Raw genomic sequence first — 17644 nt, 5'->3', positions numbered from 1 at the left:
AGAGACAGACTTTATTTCGGGGGGGCTTCAAAATCACTGCAGATGGTGACTACAGCCATGAAATTAAAAGGCACTTGCTCCTTGGAAGAAAAGCTATGACAAACCTAGACAGCATATTAAAAAGCAGAGTCATCACTTTGCAGACAAAGATCCATCTAGTCAAACCTATGGTTTTTCCAGTAGTCATGTATGGATGTGAGAGTTGGACTATAAAGAAAGCTGAGTGCCGAGGAACTGATGCTTTTGAACTGTGGTGTTGGAGAAGACTCAAGAGTCCCTTAGACTCCAAGGAGATCCAACCAGTCCATCCTAAAGGAGATCGGTCCTGAATATTTATTGGAAGGACTGATGCTAAAGCTGAAGCTCCAATACTCTGGCCACCTGATGGGAAGAACTGACTCATTGAAAAAGACCCTGACGCTGGGAAAGATTGAAGGCAGGAGGAAAAGGGGATGACAAAGGATAACATGGTTGGATGGCATCACCAACTCGACAGACATGAGTTTGAGCAAGCTCCGGGAGATGCTGATGGACAGGGAAGCCTAGCATGCTGCAGTCCATGGGGTTACAAAGAGTCGGACACGACTGAGTGACTGGACTGAACTGAACTAAACAGATTTCACCATGTCTTCTACACTTAAGCCAGCAGGGCTCCAAGTGTGGTTTCCAGAACCACAGCAGCAGTATCACCTGAGAATATGTTCTTTTTTTTTTTTTTTAAAGGAAAGGGATCTATTCTTTAAGTTATAATTTTATTTATTTATATTTGGCTGTGCTTGGTCTTCCAGAGAAGGCAATGGCACCCCACTGCAGTACTCTTGCCTGGAAAATCCCATGGATGGAGGAGCCTGGTAGGCTGCAGTCCATGGGGTCGCTAAGAGTCAGACACGACTGAGCGACTTTACTTCCACTTTTCATTTTCATGCATTGGAGAAGGAAATAGCAACCCACTCCAGTGTTCTTGCCTGGAGAATCCCAGGGACAGGGGAGCCTGGTGGGCTCCTGTCTCTGGGGTCGCACAGAGTCGGACACAACTGAAGCGACTTAGCAGTAGCAGCAGCAGTACTTGGTCTTCATTGCTGCACTGGCTTTTCTCTAGCTGCGACAAGCTGGGGCTATTCTCTAGGTGCATGGGCGTCTCACTGCAGTGGATTCTCTTGTTTCAGAGCAGGGGCTCTAGGGCACATGAGCTTCAGCAGTTGCAGCTCCTGGGCTCTATAGCACAGGCTCAGTAGCTGTGGCGCAAGGGCATAACTGCCCCGCGGCATGTGGGATCTTCCCAGATCAGGGATTGAACTCCTGTCTCCTTCAATGGCAGGCGGAGTCTTTCCCACCAAGCCACCAGGGCAGTCCTGGGAACTTGTTAAAAATGAAAATGCTTGAGCCTCCATGGGAAACCTGTTGCTGTTGTTCAGTGGCTCAGTCATGTCCGACTCTTTGCAACTCCATGGACTGCAGTACTCGAGGCTCTCCTGCCCATCACCAACGCCTGGAGCTTGCTCAAACTCATATCCATCGAGTTGATGATGCCATCCAACCATCTCATCCTCTGTCGTCCCCTTCTCCTCCTGCCCCAAATCATTCCCCGCATCAAGGTCTTTTCTAATGAGTTGGAAAACAGTTTGCCACATCAGGTGCAAAGTATTGGAGCTTCAGCTTCAGCATCAGTCCTTCTAATGAATATTCAGGACTGATTTCCTTTAGGATTGACGGCTTTGATCAATTCTTCAGCGCTCAGCTTTCTTTATGGTCCCACTCTCACATCCGTACATGACCACTGGAAAAACCATAGCTTTGACTAGATGGACCTTTGTCAGCAAAGTAATGTCTACACTTTTTAATATGCTGTCTAGGTTGGTCACAGCTTTTCTTCCAAGAAGCAAGTGTCTTTTAATTTCATGGCTGCAGTTACCATCTACAGTGATTTTGGAGCCCAAGAAAATAAAGTCTGTCACTATTTCCATTGTTTCCCCATCTATTTGCCATGAAGTGATGGGACTAGATGCTATGATCTTAGTTTTCTGAATGTTGAGTTTTAAGCCGGCTTTTTCACTTTCCTCTTTCACCTTCATCAAGAGGCTCTTGAGTTCTTTTTTGCTTTCTGCCATAAGGATTGTCCACTGGAGGAGGGAATGGCAAACCACTTCAGCATTCTTGACTTGAGAACCCCATGAACAATATGAAAAGACAAAAAGATACGACACTGAAAGATGGACTCCCCAGGTCAGTAGATGCCCAATATGCTACTGAGAAGAGAGGAGAAATGGCTCCAGAAGGAATGAAGAGGCTGAGCCGAAGTGAAAACAATGCCCAGTTGTGGATGTGTCTGGTGGTGAAAGTAAAGTCGGATGCTGTAAAGAACAATATTGCACAAGAACCTGGAATGTTATGCCCATGAATCAAGGTAAATTGGAAGCAGTCAAACAGGAGATGGCAAGAGTGAACATCAACATTTTAGGGATCAGTGAACTAAAATGGGCCGGAACAGGCAAATTTAATTCAGATGACCATTATATCTACCACTGTGGGCAAGAATCCCTTAGAAGAAATGGAGTAGCCCTAATAGTCAACAAGCGTCCAAAATGCAGTCAGATCAGATCAGTCGCTCAGTCGTGTCCGACTCTTTGAGATCCCATGAATCGCAGCACACCAGGCCTCCCTGTCCATCACCAACTCCCGGAGTTCACAGAGACTCATGTCCATAGAGTCAGTGATGCCATCCAGCCATCTCATCCTCTGTCGTCCCCTTCTCCTCCTGCCCCCAATCCCTCCCAGCATCAGAGTCTTTTCCAATGAGTCAACTCTTCGCATGAGATGGCCAAAGTACTGGAGTTTCAGCTTCAGCATCATTCCCACCAAAGAAATCCCAGGGCTGATCTCCTTCAGAATGGACTGGTTGGATCTCCTTGCAGTCCAAGGGACTCTCAAGAGTCTTCTCCAACACCACAGTTCAAAAGCATCAATTCTTCGGCTCTCAGCCTTCTTCACAGTCCAACTCTCACATCCATACATGACCACAGGAAAAACCATAGCCTTGACTACTTTGTTGGCAAAGTAATGTCTCTGCTTTTGAATATGCTATCTAGGTTGGTCATAACTTTCCTTCCAAGGAGTAAGCGTCTTTTAATTTCATGGCTGCAGTCACCATCTGCAGTGATTTTGGAGCCCCCAAAAATAAAGTCTGACACTGTTTCCACTGTTTCCCCATCTATTTCCCATGAAGTGGTGGGACCGGATGCCATGATCTTTGTTTTCTGAATGTTGAGCTTTAAGCCAACTTTTTCACTCTCCACTTTCACTTTCATCAAGAGGCTTTTGAGTTCCTCTTCACTTTCTGCCATAAGCGTGGTGTCATCTGCATATCTGAGGTTATTGATATTTCTCCCGGCAATCCTGATTCCAGTTTGTGCTTCTTCCAGTCCAGCGTTTCTCATTATGTACTCTGCATATACGTTAAATAAACAGGGTGACAATATACAGCCTTGACGAACTCCTTTTCCTATTTGGAACCAGTCTGTTGTTCCATGTCCAGTTCTAACTGTTGCTTCCTGACCTGCATACAAATTTCTCAAGAGGCAAATCAGGTGGTCTGGTATTCCCATCTCTTTCAGAATTTTCCACAGTTTATTGTGATCCACACAGTCAAAGGCTTTGGCATAGTCAATAAAGCAGAAATAGATGTTTTTCTGGAACTCTCTTGCTTTTTCTATGATCCAGCGGATGTTGGCAATTTGATCTCTGGTTCCTCTGCCTTTTCTAAAACCAGCTTGAACATCAGGAAGCTCACAGTTCACATATTGCTGAAGCCTGGCTTGGAGAATTTTGAGCATTACTTTACTAGCGTGTGAGATGAGTACAATTGTACAATAGTTTGAGCATTCTTTGGAATTGCCTTTCTTTGGGATTGGAATGAAAACTGACCTTTTCCAATCCTGTGGCCACTGCTGAGTTTTCCAAATTTGCTGGCATATTGAGTGCAGTGCTTTCACAGCATCATCTTTCAGGATTTGGAATAGTTCAACTGGAATTCCATCACCTCCACTAGCTTTGTTCGTAGTGATGCTTTCTAAGGCCCACTTGACTGCACATTCCAGGATGTCTGGCTCTAGGTCAGTGATCACACCATTGTGATTATCTGGGTCGTGAAGATCTTTTTTGTACAGTTCTTCTGTATATTCTTGCCATCTCTTCTTAATATCTTCTGCTTCTGTTAGGTCCATACCATTTCTGTCCTTTATCCAGCTCATCTTTGCATGAAATGTTCCTTTGGTATCTCCGATTTTCTTGAAGAGATCCCTAGTCTTTCCCATTCTGTTGTTTTCCTCTATTTCTTTGCATTGATCGCTGAAGAAGGCTTTCTTATCTCTTCTTGCTATTCTTTGGAACTCTGCATTCAGATGCTTATATCTTTCCTTTTCTCCTTTGCTTTTCGCTTCTCTTCTTTTCACAGCTATTTGTAAGGCCTCCCCAGACAGCCATTTTGCTTTTTTGCATTTCTTTTCTATGGGAATGGTCTTGATTCCTGTCTCCTGTACAGTGTCACGGACGTCATTCCATAGTTCATCAGGCACTCTATCTATCAGATCTAAGCCCTTAAATCTATTTCTCACTTCCACTGTATAATCATAAGGGATTTGATTTAGGTCATACCTGAATGGTCTAGTGGTTTTCCCTACTTTCTTCAATTTAAGTCTGAATTTGGCAATAAGGAGTTCATGGTCTGAGCCACAGTCAGCTCCTGGTCTTGTTTTTGCTGAGTGTATAGAGCTTCTCCATCTTTGGCTGCAAAGAATATAATCAATCTGATTTCGGTGTTGACCATCTGGTGATGTCCATGTGTAGAGTCTTCTCTTGTGTTGTTGGAAGAGGGTGTTTGTTATGACCAGTGCATTCTCTTGGCAAAACTCTATTGGTCTTTGCCCTGCTTCATTCCCTATTCCAAGGCCAAACTTGCCTGTTATTCCTTGACTTCCTACTTTTGCATTCTAATCCCCTATAATGAGAAGGACATAATTTTTTGGTGTTAGTTCTAGAAGGTCTTGTAGGTCTTCATAGAACCGTTCAACTTCAGCTTCTTCAGTATTAATGGTTGGGGCATAGACTTGGATTACTGTGATATTACTTGGATGCAATCTCAAAAATGACAGAATGATCTCTGTTCATTTCCAAAGCAAACTATTCACTATCACAGTAATCCAAGTCTATACCCCAACCAGTAATGCCGAAGAAGCTGAAGTTGAACGGTTCTATGAAGACCTACAAGACCTTCTAGAACTAACACCAAAAAATTATGTCCTTCTCATTATAGGGGATTAGAATGCAAAAGTAGGAAGTCAAGGAATAACAGGCAAGTTTGGCCTTGGAGTACAAAATGAAGCAGGGCAAAGGCTAATAGAGTTTTGTTAAGAGAACGCACTGATCACAGTAAACGCTGGAAACCTACTGAATCAGAAACGCTAGGGGCAGGGCGGTCTTGGGTTTAACAAGGTGATTCTGACTCACACGCAAGTTCGGGTACCACTGTTTCAGGCCATGGAAACCCCCTTGTATGTGTCATTCAAACAGCCCCTAGGCTTCAGCAGGGTGGTGGTCCCAAGGATGTCTCAGACATGTCACCACCCTACTCACCCACGTCCATCAGCCTCCTTGCAAATGGCAGAAACTCAGACTGTCCCCTTGCTTAGATGTCTCTGAAAGTCTCAAAATTGGTCGCCTCTCATAGGCCACCTCTGCTCCAGCTGCTACTCCACATCTCTGTGAGATGACGGAAGTCGCATGGACCACCATCACACCCCACCCTGAGCTCAAAAGTCGTTTTTTTGAGTGTGCTAAGTTGCTCAGTCGTGTCTGACCCTTTGCAGCTCCCTGGACCATAGCCGGACATGCTCCTCTGTCCATGGAATCTCCAAGCAAGAATACTGGAGTGGGTTGCCATGCCCTCCCTCCAGGGGATCTTCCTGACCCAGGGATCGAACCCGCATCTCTTATGTCTCCCTCACTGGCAGGCACATTCTTTACCATTAGTGCCACCTGGAACTGCTCACTCCAACCTGTAGTCACACCTCTGCCCGCTCCATCTCTGAGAGCCTCGCTGCTGTCTATGGGCCAGAGGAGACACCCACCCTCACCAGGCCTCCTTCTCCAGCAGGGGCGCCCCTGCTAGCTATCTACCACTGAAAATAATAGACCAGGTCCCAGAAGCCAAGAGGGCCAGCTGGGGGAAGGTGAAGAGGTAGGAAGATTTTTCTTTTTTTTAAAGCAGGATTAACAAAGGCTAGTGATTCCTATGAGACAAAAAAGGAGATCCAAGTTTTCTCCAGCCCTACACAAGCACGAGAAATGAGGAACATCCTGTCCTGGGAATTGACTGAAGCAGAGTCTTTAGAGTCACAGAAAGGAACACTGAGGGTGTAGGCGTGCATACGTGTACACAGGGGAGACAGAGAGAAAACATGAAACAGAGAGAGAGAGGAGACGGGCTGGGGCTCTTCCCTGGTGGTCCAATGGCTAAGACTCAGAGCTCCCAATGCTGGGGGCTCGGGTTTGATCCCTGGGGAACTAGATATCGTATGTTTGCGAGGAAGATGGAATATCACGCTGCGACTAAGATCTGGAGCAGCCAAACAAATAAATGATTTGTAAATGCAAAAATAAATAAATAATAAATAAATGTTACCTCTTTGGAGAGAAGAAAGAAACAGATGTAGTCCAAATGAGTTCCCCCTGTAGTGGCAGGCAGAAAAGTTACCAGATGGTCTCCTGTGTCTGATGGTAACTTCCACAAAAAGCAGGAAAGCAGCAGGAGCAGAGAGGAGTAAGAATCATCTCACCCCTGAGAGATGGTACCAAGATCCCCTGGAAAACTTTAAGCCCCAAACAAAAACAAAACCCAGGTAAGTATACAGGTCTCAAAACGAGTGTGCTCTGGACACAGAGCTGGGCAGTCCTACAGTCTGGGGGCTGTTTCAAACCATTTCCTGCCCCGGCAACACAGTGATGGCTCCCAACTGCAAAAGCTCCTCCCACCCCATAATTTCAAATATGTTCAAGAGGAAAACAGCATCCCACCGAAAACGAAAACTCTAAGTAATCTAAGAGCTAAGGGGAGAGGAAACTTGTGAAGGACAGGCAGGCCTGGCATGCTGCAGTCCATGAGGTCACAAAGAGTCGGCACGACTGAGTGACTGAAAGCAATAAGAAGAGAGGGGCAAGGAGGAGCTGTGAGTTGAACTGAAAATAGTACATGTCAAATGCAAGGTGATGTGTTTATCTGTCTAGATAAAGGTGGATAAAGAACAAAGATCAGCAACTTTCTATAAGAAAACAGGATGGAAATCTCTCAAGCTTTGGGGCCCATTTCTTCCATCAATTCTGCCATAAAAAGCGCACATGCAGCCACTGAAATAAAGGAATGGGCATGGCCATGTTCCAATAAATTGAATTTATGAAAACATGTAGTAGTTCAGATTTGGTCTGCCAAGTATCAAGTGTACGTATGTACATATGGAATGCAGAATTGGGCAGCATTAAAAAGTGTGTTTCATCTGCCCCTTTTAAAAAACAAGATGATGATCAAGACCATAATATTCCTTCCTCAGATAGTCCTGTGTTTGGCTGGTACAACTTGCCCTCATACACTAAGCCGTGCCCTTCATTTGCACACTCATCATTCTCCCTTGCATCAAGCCTTCATTCCTGTGCCCCTGAGAAAAGTGTGCACATGTTCAGTTATGTCCAACTCTTTTGTGACCCCCATGAACTGTATGTAGCCCACCAGTTCCCCCTGTCCATGGGATTCTCCAGGCAAGAATACTGGAGTGGGTAGCCATTTCCTCCTCCAAGGGATCTTCCCCACCCAGGGATCGAACCTATGTCTGCTGCATTGCAGGCGGCCCTTGAGAAAGGGATATTATAAAACAGATTATCGTCCTGCTTCTTCAAAATAAGCTGATGAAATGTACTGTCTGGAACTGGCAAGTCCCCTCATCACACATGCTTACACTTGACGCCAGGTCCAGAGCTCGTTTTCAGGGAAGGCACGGGCAAAAAAAGCGACGATCCTGGCACCATCTCCCTCCACAAGGTTCCCGCCTCTAAATGCAGTGGAGACTGAATCCCGAAGTCATGAGCTTGACTCGGCCGGCCCCCCTGCCCCCGCAACACCAGCTGCGGTTACGTCACCTGCCTAAGGTCAACATCTGGAAATCCACAGAAGGACCCTGGTGGGATGGATGGAAGCAGGGCTCAGGAAGCCGTCTTCCAAGTTCATGGGGACTGCAAACAAAACACTGGACAGATGGCAAGCCCTAAAACAATAGCTCTGATCTGGCTCCTCACCTCCACCCTTCAACCCACATCAGCTACCTCCTCTCCAGAGCAAAGGTCCCAGGAGCCCAGGCACAAGAGAGAAAATTCCAGAGCCACAAAGGAAAAACTCTGACATGCCTCAAAAATGGTCAGGATTCATTTGCTTGGTAACATTAGGAGGTGTGATCTGAGAATCCCAAGGTCCAGGCTCCCTTCTTCATATGGATTTCCTTAGCAGCCAGGGGAGCCGCTGAGTGTCCATACGAAAAGCATAAATCGACCGCCGATGTACACATGTGTGGCTCAGATGGTTTTCATCACACTTAAAAGAGAAGCTGCCCTTTTTCTCAAATCCAACAGTGAAGAAGCCCGAGGACATGAAAAGGTCTCAGAATGAATCACCCACACACGGGAAACGCTTCCTAACAGGACCAGTTATGGGTGGACAGAGGTGGGGAGAAACAGCTCTTCCTATGTGTCCAGAAGAAGCATCTTCAGGACACACAGCCTAAAAGACAAGCCCAGGTCAGCCGGGGACCCTCCCCCACCTCCTCCTGTCTCTCGTCCAACTTGATGACTTCCAGAAGTAGGATATAAAACGTCTCTGCGGCAGGAAGCAACACCACGCAGAACAATACAAGCCTCCGAAGGACAGGTGTCCTCGCGGTTGGACCTGAACCACAGAAAAGAGAAATTCTCTCTTCTCTTGCCACCAGTGCAGATGGATGGGATCCGAGGATCATTTCCTCAGCAGGCAAAAGCCCAGGGAAGAGGAACTGGGAAAGGTCACGTCCAAACAAATCTATCAACCGGACTAAGAGGCCCCGGAGTGTGCAAGCGGACACGCACACCGCCCACGAAAGGAGGAGAGAGTGAACCCTGACATGCAGGGGCCATCTCCTCCAGGCAGCCTTCCTGCAAGGGGCCCCGAGAAAGCCTGACATGGTCAGCTGGTTCAACAGACAGCTCCATGAAGGCAGGAAGCCGCAAGAAGAGGTGTAGCCCCCATGAGACAGGCAGTGTCCTGGGTGACCCTGCCAGCCATGAGTGACTCCCTCCACCCGTGAAACTAAAACTCACGTGAAATTAACACATGATACGAAACACGTGGGAGAGCCTCAGTGCTACAAGGTCTTTCTGACCCTTCGGTCCCCAAAGAAAGAGAATCCTGCTTCATCGAAGACACCTCCTTATAACGCGCTTCTGAATAAGCAGAAGGCTGGGAACTGTTAGTAAAGTTTGCTAGAATTTATGCCATATTACAGTTACTGATTATCATATTAACACCAGTACTAATATTTGTGGTTGTTGCTGAAGCATGCGTTCCTCCCAGAGATGATCACTCACTCATGGCTAAGCAAACCCACTGAGTTGGTCAACAAATAACTTTCGAAGCACATTGGTCGGTGCTGGGGGCTCGGGAGGCAGGCGGGGGCTGCGGCGGGTGCGTAGGTAGGGCAGTGAGGAGTGAAGACGGGGAGTTAGTGTTTAATGGGGTTAGAGTCTCAGTTTCGGAAGGCGAAAAATTCGGGAGACGGATGATGGCGAGAGCGGCACAACGATGCAAATGTACTTAGTGCCGCCAAACTGTACAATTAAATCTGGTTAAAGTAGTATGTGTTTATTATGTGACTTTTACCACAATAAAAAAATATATTTTAAAATCACTTACTGCAATCGTATCCATTGAAGATATTTTCTCAAAGTCCACACACCTGTGTGTAAAAATTGGAATTTATCCTGGTCGGTACCCCTGCACCCTCCCCTCTGTAGAGATCTCTTGAGGAGCTGCCCCCTTCACACCCAGATTTTAAGCTATGACACCCCCACCCTCCTGTCAACCTGCTCACCCTCAGTCTGTGGCCCAACAAACCCCCCTCCCCCACACCAGCCCTGGGGTTTTCCTTTCCTGCCCTCACCTGCAAGCGAGATGAAGAGGAGCTGTGTGACTCTGGACCAGTGGCTTCTCCTCTCTGAGCCTCAGTTTGCTCCTCTGCACAGTGGGAGCAGTGGAGATGTGCGGGTCAAGGATGGCCGCGGAAGAGGGCAGGCCAGGACTTGGCCCCATTCACAAGGTTCCAGTTCTGATATTGAAAATCACATATCCACCCACATATGACAGGACTTCCCTGTAGCTCAGATGGTAAAGAATCTGCCTACAAAGCAGGAGATCCAGGTTCAATCCCTGGGTCAGGAAGATCCTCTGGAGAATGGCATGGCAATCCACAGCAGTATTCTTGCCTGGAGAATCCAATGGACAGAGGACCCTGGCAGGCTACAGTCCGTAGGGTCACAAAGAGTTGGACACAACTGAGTCACTAACACTATTACCCACGTGTTATACTGAACTCCAAGCCACTGCTTACTCCAGCAGTGAGTGAAAGTCGCTCAGTCATGTCTGACTCTTTGGGAGCCCATGGACTGTCCATGGAATTCTCTAGGCCAGAATATTGGAGTGGGTGGCCTTTCCCTTCTCCAGGAGATCTTCCCAACCGACCCAGGGATCGAACCCAGGTCTCCCGCATTGCAGGCGGATTCTTTACCATCTGAGCCACAAGGGACTCCGGCGGTACATTTTGTCAATAAACAGTCACTGACAGGTAAAAAAAAAGTTTCTAATCCAGGAATGAGGAATGTGGGTGATCAGTTATTAATGCTAGAAACCAATGTAGCTAGAATGCACCACCCTGCCCGCTCCCAGGTTGCTTTTCTTGGTACCAAGACCTTCCTTCTTCCATCACACGGGGCAATGATGGGACTGCCATAGCCTCTTCTGGGTTAGACATTCTCAGTGTTTCCTCCATGTTCTCCACCTTGCTTTCCTTTCAAGGGCTCTGTGACTCGTTTTACTGCCCATGGAAGGGAATGCGGTCTTTTGAGCTCCTGAGTGATTTACAGAGAATGTCAGCCTCTGTTTTTGGCCATGACCAACAGGATGCTGCCTTCACATCGCCTCTCCCATCCATCCTGTCCATGTCTGGCCCTTGGCCACCGCCCAGGCCAAGCTCACCTCCCACCGAGCTCCTAACAAGCCTCGGTGTCATTCAGACCTTCAATGGCCAACCAGCCTTCCCAACGATACTCAAGGGATTTCTCTACAAGACAGATGATGAGTGTCATTCTCCTCTCCTGAGTGACTTGCTGGAGGTTTTTATTTTCTGCTAGTACTATTCAAACTCCTTGAAAGTGAAAGTGAAAGTCACTCAGTCATGTCCAACTCTTTGCCACCCCACGGACTATACAGTCCATGGAATTCTCTAGGCCAGAATACTGCAGTAGGTAGTCATTCCCTTCTCTAGGGAATCTTCCCAACCCAGGGATCAAACCCAGGTCTCCCACATTGCAGGCAGATTCTTTACCAGCTGAGCCACCAGGGAAGCCCAAGAATACCGGAGTGAGTAGCCTATCCCTTCTCCAGCAGATCTTCCCAACCCAGGAATCAAACCGGGGTCTGCTGCATTGCAGGCAGATTCTTTACCAACTGAGTGATGAGGGAAGCCCTCGCCATCTTTAAAAGGCCTCCACAACACAATGCCCCTCTGAACTTTCCCTTTCCCCCTCCACATTGGCCCCCACAAACCCTGTCCACCAACCGCACAGGACAAGACCCCCCCCCCGCTCCACTGAGGCCTGTAGCTCACGTTCCATCACTGCCCTGGGGCTGTACCCCCCAACCCTTGCTCATCTTCTCCTCACCCCACAGGATCCACAACAAGGGCTGTGCCTCCCACAAAGGGATCTTTAGTCCCCAGACAAAAGGGGGCCCTGCTCAGGGCTTCTGCCCCACTTTGCTTACACTTTGATGCAGATTCATTATGTTACAATAACTGATCATCACGTTCATCTTCTCTGGCAGATTATAAACTCCTTGAAGCAGGGATCATCCCCAGCAGGCACAGCACCCACTCTGCTGCTTCACACACAGTAAACGAGCAATGGATACAGGCCAAGATCGGAAATGCAATCACAACACTGGGGAAGGGACTTCCCTGGCCGTCCAGTGGTTAAGACTCCATGCTCGCAATACATGGGACACAGATTTGATCCCTGGCTGGAGAACTAAGATTCCACATGCTACACAGCACAATCAAAAAAGTTTTTCAAAAAAAAAATTTTTTTTACACACTGGGAAGAACAGGGAGTCTAAATGCACCCTCCCCTTCACCTTGGAACCTGATCAGACCCACTGTAAACAGCTGCTTGGAGCAGTAAGGATTTTCTTAGCCATCCGCCAGCCCCTGGGATTCATAAAGCAATGTTCTCATTCGATTTGACACCTGGACTCCTGAACCAAGGAGTACTAACCTTCTATGGGTTTGCGAGGCTTAGAGATTTTCCATAAAGCCGAGATAAACTCAGGGATTTATTAAATACGTGTCTCACCACCAGCCATCACTAATTAGTTAAATTCCTACAAGCGGACTTAACAGCCTGAGTGGGTCTCGCAACTGAAACTGGAGGGCTCTCCGGACACTACTGGAACTTGGGGGACTACTTGGCCACAGCTGGTAGTGGCCTCCGAAGTGAAACCTTAAACATTAAATATGACCCAAGCAAAGGCCCCGATCAGGGGCTGAATCGCCACAACAGACTGAAATTGTGGAATGGCCTGAAACCCAAGAATGAAACAGGAACGGTCTCTAAAAGAGACTCTGCCAAAACATGCAAGATAGCCTCCTGCCATCGAGGAGGCGGGAACAGGTGCATCCGTGCCAGAACCAACACAGGTCGGTCCACCTCCAGTCCCTGTGGACGGCCTGCAACACTCTCAGCCACACTCTACCTACAGAGTCAGGGATGCGGGGGACACACTCGCGATGGTTTTCAATGGGCTCACCTGGGATAACAGTCTCACTGAAAAGGAGATGCAATAGACCCACGTCCACAGGGCTGGAGGGCACCCCGTGTGGTTACTAGGGGACAAGGGCTCCAAGCAGAGAGAACAGCCAGGATGAGGGCTTTGAGGCAGGGGTTTGCCTGGCATGTCTAAGCCATAGCCAGAGTGAAGAAGCTATGGGAGAACCGCAGAGGGAGAAGGTAGCTCCTGCCAGGCCCTGAAACCACTGCTAACACTTTGGTTTTGATGCCTTGTGGGTGGAGGGGTCGGGCTGCTGAAAAGCACAGGAAGGTTTTGAGCAGAGCATCTGACCTAACAGCTGCCCTCTGGGTACTATGTAGGGGCAGATGCTGGTGGCTCAGTGGTAGAGAATCCACCTGCAATGCAGGAGACATAGGAGACGCAGGTTCGACTCCTGGGTAGGGAAGATCCCTTGGAGAAGGAAATGGCAACCCACTCCAGTGTTCTTGACTGGAGAATCCCATGGACAGAGGAAGCAGGCAGGCTACAGTCCCAAGAATTGCCCGAGAGTCGCTAAGAGTCAGACACGACTGAGCATGCATGCTAAGGTGGGAGGGCAGAGAGGCCAGTTCTAGAAAGGTCTCCACAGCATCCTTGCATGGACCACAGCTGTCATCTTGAGTGAGGGGTTTTGCACCGGCTACCAACATGGATTTAGGGACAGCCAGGGGTGTCCCCCTCACCCACCCCAGCGGCTTCAGACAGGAGCACCAGAACGGCCCTGGTGAGGGAGAGCGTGAGACTGTGGATGAAAGGAGAGGTCCCCGCAGCCCTTTCGGCATCACAGGGCAGCTCCAAGACGAAAGGCAGGCAATGAACTCCGTGCAGCTTTAAACCCAGAGAGTTAGAGAGGTCACCCCAAATGAAAAGGAAACTGAGACCAACCTTTTTATAAGAGCTCCCCTGGAAACATGGAGAACATACACACCGCCAGAGAAGAAAGGCAGCCGCCAGTCCGACAGCACAGGACTCCACTCAGAACTCGGTCTCAAAGAGCAGCCATTCGGAGAGAGCTGTGCAGCAAGACCTCTTAGAACTGGCCCTTCTTTGCCTGCAGCTGAACAAAAGAAAGGGGGTCAAGGTTACACACTCAGGTGGCTTTGAAGTTCAGCTGTCTCCCAGGCCTCCCGCCTCTCCACAAACTCACGGCTGAAGGTAGAAGAAAAGCGCTCTCTGCACCCCTTCCCGTTGTTTCCCCCAGACTCAGCTGGTACCCACGGCATTCCCGCCAGAACTTGCCCTAACCCTGCAACCAGCTCAGCACCAATCACGTCGGAGGCCTCCAACAAGTCACTGAACACCTCTGGCCCTCTCCTTCTTCGCCTCTATGATAGTTCAGTCAGTTCAGTCGCTCAGTCGTGTCCGACTCTTTGCAATCCCATGGACCGCAGCACATCAGGCCTCCCTGTCCATCACCAACTCCCGGAGCTTACTCAGACTCACGTCCAGTGAGTTGATGATGTCATCCAACCGTCTCATCCTCTGTCATCCCCTTCTCCTCCCACCTTCAATCTTTCCCAGCATCAGGGTCTTTTCCAATGAGTCAGTTCTTTGCATCAGGTGGCCAAAGTACTGGAGTTTCAGCTTCAGCATCAGTCCTTCCAATGAATACCCAGGACTGATCTCTTTTAGGATGGACTGGTTGGATCTCGTTGCAGTCCAAGGGACTCTCAAGAGTCTTCTCCAACAAACACCACAGTTCAAAAGCATCAATTCTTAGGCGCTCAGCTTTCTTTATAGTCCAACTCTCACATCCATATGTGACCACTGGAAAAACCATAGCTTTGACTAGACAGTCCTTAAGTAAGATCACTCATACAAAGAGCGGACTCATTGGAAAAGACCCTGATGCTGGGAAAGATTGAGAGCAGAAGGAGAAGAGGGTGACAGAGGACAAGACGGCTGGATAGAAAACACAGATGAGATGGACATGAACTTGGGCAAACTCCTGGAGATGGTGTGAGGGAGAGAGAAGACTGGAGTGGGGTAGTACATGGAGTCGTGAAGAGTTAGACATACTAGGCGACTAAACAATGGCAAAGATCATTCATGAATGCAACCTGTACCTGGATGGCACACACAGGAAGAATCATTCTTGGGGTTACTTTTGCTAATTCTCTTAACCTGTCCATGCATACATGACAAATTTAATTATTGGCTGACTCTGTGTGACCCCATAGAGGGCAGCCCACCAGGCTCCCCTGTCCCTGGGATTCTCCAGGCAAGAACACTGGAGTGGGTTGCCATTTCCTTCTCCAGTGCATGAAAGTGAAAAGTGAAAGTTAAGTTGCTCAGTCGTATCCAACTCTTAGCGACCTCATGGACTGCAGCCCACCAGGCTCCTCCGTCCATGGGATTTTCCAGGCAAGAATACTGGAGGTAAAACAATGAGAAGATCTAAATAAGCTGGCACCAATAAGCAAGAGACGTATCAGCATTAAACAACAGAATGGGACTTTCCTGGTGGTCCAGTGGCTAAAACTCCATGCTCCCAATGCAGGGGGCCTGGGTTCGATTCCTGGTCAGAGAACTAGATCCCACTTGCTGCAACCAAGGCCCACAACTAATTAAACAAATAAACTTTTTTAAAAAACAAGGTGGTAACACATCTTATGTAGTAATTCGATCTGCTTAGTTGCTCAGTTGTATACAACTCTTTGCAACCCATGGACTGTAGGCTCCTCCTGCTAGGCTCCTCTGTCCATGGGATTTTCCAGGCAAGAATACTGGAGTAAGTTGCCATTCCCTTCTCACAGGTCTCCTGCATTGCAGGCAGATTGTTTACCATCTGAGCCACCAGGTTGACGGGCCCATGTATATACAGAAAAGACCCACCTTCCCCAAGATCTTGACCCCTAATAAACAGATAAACATCATCTGTACTTGCAAGGAAACTGTTAGAATGAGCACATTTAGACACTGATATGACAGCATTTAAAACACTCCTTCTGGACACAAATTCAGCAATAAAATGCATTAGACGAATTTAAAAGTTCACACCCTTGAACCCAGTAAATCTGTGTCTAGATTTTTTAACCTAGAGATATAATAAAAGATGCAAAGATTCACACATAAGGAAGTTTACAGATCCCGCAACTAAAAGTCAGAAACTGGAAAACTAAAAGTGGAACCAGAAGAAACAAGTTAAAGCAGGTCACATCCTTAGAAGAAAGAAAACATGCAAATTTTAAAAGGGTGACTTTAGGAAAAACATCTACAGGAAAGCTTGAGCTCCCTGAGAATGTGGTAAATGGATTAGACTGGATTAGAAGCACACACTTGACTTTGTCACGTAACAATACATCATGGTACAGAAAACAGGCTTTGAAAGGAAAAAAATTCCTTGGAGTCAAAAGCATGGTCCAGGCTAGTGACATCAGCCACTGCCCTTGGACAGACCCCAGGGTTAGTTCCTTCTACTTTGCTGACACCCTCTCTGGATGCCAGTGAACTCAAGCTCCAAAAATCTCTAGCAACTGAGTGTGAAAAACAGTTAGTTCAGGGAGGCTTACTAAAGGGATATTTGCAAAAGAATTTTCCAGCATCCTATATGGAAGTCAACTTAAAGATTACGAAGATAAACAAACCCAACATGGGCTCTGAGTAAAGCACGCAAGACTGTTTACATGTTGCACCAAGATGTTGCACCAATTTAGAATTGAAGTGACCACCTGACTTGTTTCGTTGTTGTTGTTACTGTTATTGGTGGAAGTGCATTTGACCAAATTTTGACCAAATACTTCTCAAATCTTTGTCTGACAATGCAGAATGGCCTTCACAACACAAACTTCTATGTAATTAGTTACATGGTGTCCCTGAAAATTCACAACCACCTAATTATGTCCACATAACTCCAAAAAGTGATCTTATTAGGGCAGAGTTTTGCAGATGTTATAAAGTTAAGATGAGGTCACGTTGAATTAGAATGACCCTAAATCTGATGACTGGTAACATTAAAAGAAGAGAAGACACACAGAGAATAAGGTCATGTAAAGACAGAAGCAGAAACTGGTTGATGCAGCTACAAGCCAAGGAATGCTAGAGACTGCCAGAGGAAACCAGAAGCTAGGAAAAGACAAGGAGGTGTTCTTCCCTAGAACCTTCTGAAGAAGCATGACTCAGCCAACACCTAGCTTTTGGACTTCTGGCCTCCAGAAATGCAAGAGAATGAAATTCTGTTGTAAACCATCAAATCAGTGGTGCTTTTTCCATTTGTTAAGGCAGCCCTAGTACTCTAATAATACAGTGTACAAGCAGAAGTCCCAAAGTCAAAAGAAGATAAACACACAAAGAAGGATTGCCATGGAATGAAAATATTCATTATTTGTTGTTCAGTCTCTCAGTTGTATCCAACTGTTTGGGACCCCATGGATTGCAGAATGCCAGGCTTCCCTGTCTTCTCTATCTCCCAGATTTTGAGTTTGCTCAAATTCATGTCCTTTGAGTCAATGATGTCATCCAACCAGCTCATCCTCTAAA

The 17644-nt window shown here is 47.3% G+C and overlaps 1 protein-coding gene across 2 annotated transcripts in view; it reads right to left on the bottom strand.

Annotated features, from left to right (window-relative positions):
* The window catches only part of TIAM1 (T cell lymphoma invasion and metastasis 1), a 465511-nt gene that overhangs the window by 296052 nt on the left and 151815 nt on the right, over positions 1-17644 (bottom strand). Inside the window, exons 2-4 of one of the 2 annotated variants that reach the window (XM_027538923.1) lie at positions 14051-14222; positions 10227-10463; positions 9980-10022 (exon numbers count right to left, since the gene is read on the bottom strand). The gene's annotated coding sequence lies outside the window, so the exon portion shown is untranslated. The remainder of the gene's footprint in view (positions 1-9979; positions 10023-10226; positions 10464-14050; positions 14223-17644) is intronic. The other variant, XM_027538787.1, reaches the window with a different exon arrangement.

The sequence above is a fragment of the Bos indicus x Bos taurus genome, chromosome 1, assembly GCF_003369695.1.
Source record: "Bos indicus x Bos taurus breed Angus x Brahman F1 hybrid chromosome 1, Bos_hybrid_MaternalHap_v2.0, whole genome shotgun sequence".
Classification (NCBI taxonomy): domain Eukaryota; kingdom Metazoa; phylum Chordata; class Mammalia; order Artiodactyla; family Bovidae; genus Bos; species Bos indicus x Bos taurus.
Note: the sequence above shows the minus strand (reverse complement) of the source record. Positions and strands in the feature narration are given on the sequence as shown.